We start from the raw sequence: 5,900 nt of genomic DNA, 5'->3' as shown, positions 1-5,900 counted from the left end.
ATCTTAATAAAGTGAATAAATAGCCGTTCAGTGAATAAATGGTTGGATAGATAATGAACTGATGGTTTGTTGGCTGTTTAATGTCTTTTGAATGCTCGTGCTAAGAAGAATTCTTGCTTTATATTATTCTAAGAATATTTGTTTTTATGCGTATGCTTTTGAAAATTAGCTTTTTCTCAAAGTATAAAAATCACATTTCCATGAGCTTTAAAAATTTTTTTGAGGTAAAATTGACATAACATAAAATTAACTATTTTAAAGTGAACAGTTCAGTAGTATGTAGTACATTCACAAGGTTCTGCAGCCACCACTTCTGTCTAGTTCTAAAACATTTTTAACACCTTAAAATAAAATCCCGTACCCATTAAATGTTTACTCCCCTTTCCACCTTACTTCCTGCCCCTGGTAACTACCAATCTACATTTAGTCTCTGTGTATTACCAATTATAGATATTAATAAAATTATAGAATATGTGACCTTTTGTGTCTGGCTTCTTTTACTTTAGCGTAGTGTTTTCGAGATTCATCCACAGTGTAGCATGTATCAATGCTTCACTCTTTGTGGCTGAATAACATTCTGTTGCCTGTAATATTTCACAATTTATCCATTCACCCATTGATGGACATTTGTGCTATTTCCACCTTTTGGCTATTGTGAACAGTGCTACTGTGAATATTCGCTTATATATATTTATTAAAGTACCTGTTTTCAGTTGTTTTGAATATACTATTACTTTAAATTCTGTTATTTGTCTCATTTAATCCATATTCCATACAGCAACCAGAATTTTAATAAAAATTAGATTATGGCGGTCCACTGCTTAAAATTCACCACTTTTCTTTCATTACATGTAGAGGAGAAAATATCACAGCTTATAAGTACCTGCATTATCTGGTATCACTTATTGTTCCAACCATGTACAAAACTACTCTTTACTATAGACACTGCTTTCCATCAAGTCTAACCTTTAATCAATTTCTAGAACATTCCTTAGAACACTTTCACAAGCCATTACATTAGCTTAGAAAACCACTCTCAAATATCACATGGTTAGATCCTCTAATATTTCTTAAATATTATCTTCTCATGTAACTTCTTGATGATCATGCCATCTAAGGTGAGTTATTCTCTGTTGAAACAAGATATCTGATATTCACTACCTTAAAAGGGTCCCCCAACCCATACTTAAGTATTTATGTACTTATTTATTTTCTGCCTTCATGAATAAGTTTATTTATGGTGGACACTATTTTCTTGTTGTTGACCATGGTATAGCTGATCACTAGCATATGGTTGATGCTCATGGTAGCTTTAATGAATGTATGACTGTGTGCTCATTATGAACATGGGGTTGAATGGGAATCCTGTAGAAATGCCCATTTTCTTCAGAGCAAATTATTGAAAATATATAATTACATAGTTATCAATAATAAGTAGTACTATATTCTGAGTGCTATGTTTCTACAGAAGAATATAAGCCTCCTATTTCCTTATCCACAACAAAATAATTTGAAACCCATGGGTTGTACTGAGTAGCGAGAATGTGCTGAGTAGACAGAGTGGGAATAAAGGAGGGGAACAGAATGGGTTAAGTGGAGAATGAAAGCTCATTCTCTCTTATCACAGTCTTTGCACAGCCTGAGTCTTGCCATTCAAGAGTCAGTACTTTATTTCCACCTCTGTATCTGGTGAGCAGGCTTTAAACCTGTTGACATGAAAATCATCTATAGAGCTGTAGAAGAAATGTGATTAAATTGTGTTAGAATAGCTAGTCTGTTTCTGACTAGTAAAAATTATTAGTCTAGAGGCCATCATGTATCCCTGAAATGCTTGTAATAGGAATATTGTATTATTACAGATGTAAGTGGAAAACCAAGGTTATGCAAGCAAATAGAACTCAGGGTTTCTTTATGTCAAATTGTATATTTGAACTAGAAATGCAGACTTTTTTTTTTCCTGTTATGGGAATGAAAGCATTACTTGAACGATAGTCACTTGGTCATTAATTTCCATCATTTGAATATTACAAAATCAGGAGTCTTATTTTACTGCTCCCTTTTGTGATAACGGTCCACAAGAGAAAGAATGTAGACAACTTATTACTTTTTAAAGTAAACTTACTTAATTGTCATGTAACCTATTTATATTCCAACAAACAGTAAAACAGTTTCTTTTTTACCAAGTGCTTTCAAGTCTGTTGTCTCAGTCGATGCTCCCAACAATAGGTCTGTAACCTAGAATGGAAATATTTAAATTAGAATTATGAGATTTTCAGTTTTAAAATAGTATTGTAGCATAGGTATTATAAATGCAATACATGAAGAAACTGAAGAAATCAAAAGACTTGACTAAGTTCATACAAATCAATTAAATAAATATAGAAAATTAAAACCTAGGCAAAACTTTTGGAAGAGATTCTTGGAAAAAACGAGTGTATATATCTACGTACACAGACACATATATTGAAGATTTCTGAGAAACTATCTTTTAAGACCTGAAAATGTATATTTTTAGAAATGTACAGAGGTATGGATTTCTAGGATTTGGGTTAAATGGTAGCATCTAGGTCAATATATTCAATAAAACAACTGTTTTGTATTTTTACTAACAACAATTCAATACGCCTATGGCTTTAAATGGTCCCATAATTTGATTTCTATTTTCTTGCTGTTTACAGTTTTATCGTTTGCCTTTAGAAGCAACTGAGCTTTTTCTTTATGCTTCTACAAGATTCAATATCATAACCTGATCTATTGATGTTTAAACTTTCATGAGTCATCTTAAAGGATATGTCTTTAAGGATTGGAACACAATTCTTAAGGATTTTTTTTTTCTTTTTAAAATTTTATCCAAATTCCTTAGTCCCAGAAGTGACTTCAGATTCTAGTCATGCAAGAAGACATATAGGAACACAGGCAAATTTTACAAATTTCTCAATCCTCTAATTTAGTAATGGCATAAATATTTTATTTCCCTTCTTTTTATCCTTGATCATTTATTTTTTCTGCCATCACAGGTTAATTTTATTTTATTAAGAACCTTCTATTTTTTTTAATTATTTTGTTTTTTAACTTTTATTTAAAAATGAATTTTTAGGGAAAATACTACAAAAATGATAACATTTCCTATATACCTTTTACACAAATTCCCCAAGTTTTAATAGTATACACAACTACTGTACAATTGAATTATCAATACTAGGAAATTAACATTGGCACCATTCTGTTTACTGATCTCCAAACCTTAGTAAAATTTCACCAATTGCCCTACTGATCTCTTTAATTGGGATTAAGATCAAATCCAGAATCCCACATTTCATTTAGTCCTCATATTGCTCTACTTTCCTCCAATCTAGTACAGAAAGGAGTTCCAAGGAACTATCCAAAATGAAAGACCTTTATGGGCAGAATGAGGGAGGACCGAGAAAGTTATACTAGGCAAAAGAGCAGGTTGGTTATCTCAGTTACTTTTCTTTAGGGGATCTCAGGGGTATCAGGCAGATGACCTAGTTGATGCTGATCAGACAATTCCTGATTGACTGGTTTAAAATTTCACATCAGAGAGCGCCAAAACTGTAATCACATCTCAGTTTGGCAATGTGAGGCTTAGCATGACTGACTTCATTTGAGGCTTCTTGTCTTGTTTTTAATAACTGTATAATATGGACTTTGTAATATTGGACCAATTTTGTACTTCTGGAGTAAATTCCACTTAGTCATGGTATATTACTTTCTTATTGTAGTATTGGAGTCTGTTTACTGTTTTGTTTACTATTTTTGCATTGATATTTTAAAGTAATACTTATAGCTTTATTTGGTGCTATCTTTATAAGATTTTGGTACTGATGTTATATTAGTTTTATAAAAATAATTAGAAAAATGATATTTTTAATACTCTGGAGCAACAAAGCATTTTAACTCTCTAGTACATAGAAGGTTGATAGAATTCTTCTGAGAAAGCATCTGGACCTGGTGCTTTGTTTATAAAGTCGGTCCTTAAAACACTGTCTATTGTTTCTGTGGAAATTAGTCTGTTTATGCTTTCTATCTTTATTTGGATCATTTTTTATAATCTGTTTTTACCTAGAAAATGATACATTTCACCTAGATTTTCCCTTTTTTTCTTAATCTGTACTCTAGTGTCATGATTTTTAAAAAAGTTATCTCTCAATGATTGTTTCTCTCTTTTCATTTTTTAGTTTATATGTTTGTTATTCCTCCGCCATTGTTTCTAGATCAGGTTTGATAGTGATTTGTCTGTTTTGTTAATTATGGTTTGCAACAATAGGATTTGAATTAATTATTTAAATTATTATTTATTATTAGGTTCTTTTATTTGTATTTTTTTCTCATTAATCTTGGCTCTTTATTTTCCTTCTTATACTCTCTTTTGGCTTGCTTTGCTATTTTTTTAATTTTTAAAATATTTTTAAGCTAGGTATTTAATTCATTTATTTTCTTAGTTTTTTTTTTTTTTCTGATGACACTCTTTAGAACTATGAATGTTCCTCTTACCACTGCTTTAAACAGGCTGCATAGATTCCAGTAAGTAGTGTTTTACTTTCTTAGAAATTTTGTAATTTCAGTTTGTGTTTCTCCTTTCACACAAGTCTTTTAATAGAGGTTGTATTTTTTTGTTAATTTCCAATCGAAAAGTACTTTTGTTTTTGTTACTATTTTCTAGTTTTATTGCATTGTGATCAGAGCTGTCCATATTATTTCTGCCGTATGGTACTTAGATATGTATTCAGTGCGATCCTAGTACTTCAGTAATTGTTGTGAAATTTCCACCATTCTTGAGGGAAAAAAGTACATTCTCTATTGTAAGGGTGTAAATTCTAAAATTTATAAGATCTATCTTAATGATTATAGTGTTCAGATTTTCCATCTCTTTACTTATTTTTGTTGTTATCGCCTTACTCATTTTTTGTCCACTTTTATCTGTTTGTTCTGAGAGTGGCTTAGCCGTCTATTGTTAGTGTATTTCTACTAAATCTCTCTGCAGTTCCTGTAGCTTTCACTTCATAATGGCTATTGCGTTTCATAAATATTATATCTCTATTGTGAATTGCAGTTTGTCGTGTCTAGTTCTATATCGCCTCCTATCAGAATCAGTACCTCTCTCTCTCTTTTTTTTTATTATTGTTACACAAACCCTTATTGAATGCTTATTTTCCTACACAAAATTTTTGTGACTTCCATGAAATCCCAGTTTCCATCTACCTATTAGGGGATAGATTCCTACCTAATTATGTAATAAAAGTAAGATCATGAAACATCTGATAAAAACAAAAGCTTGAATAACAGAATGGTAAAGTCTTCCAGCCATTAGTATAACATGGTGAAGAACAAGAAGGAAATTTCCTTATAGCATAGGCTGATGTTACTTTAATTATTCATACAGAAAGAGAGTACTGACTTCCTTCATACCTAGACCTGTCCTCTGCTCCCACCAAAAAAATAAAAATAAAAATAAATAAAAAAACCCTACAGCAAAGACTGTCATTGGGGGGGGGAAAAAAAAAAAAGGCAAACAGTGAGCGTAAATTATAAAACCAATTTAGAATGGATCAGAACAGTGATGAGGAAATCATGAATCAGAATAGAGATAAGCAAATCATGGAGTACAGAAATCAAAGATATCATAAAGAGAATTACCATTGAGTCTGTAAGACTGATTGTATTTTTCAGATACATAAAGAAATATTGTACCATGAAGTAGAGGTAGTTATCAAAGGGAGAATTTAAAAAAAATATGGAGTTTATAATATGCATATCTTAAGGTTTATATATGTTTACATATAATATATATTTTAAGATTTCTATATATGCATTATACATTTAAATAGAGTATATATTTATATATGGTCTTATATAATATGTAGTTTATATACATAATA

This window comes from Pteropus vampyrus, unplaced genomic scaffold, assembly GCF_000151845.1.
Source record: "Pteropus vampyrus isolate Shadow unplaced genomic scaffold, Pvam_2.0 Scaffold30, whole genome shotgun sequence".
Classification (NCBI taxonomy): Eukaryota; Metazoa; Chordata; class Mammalia; order Chiroptera; family Pteropodidae; genus Pteropus; species Pteropus vampyrus.
Note: the sequence above shows the minus strand (reverse complement) of the source record.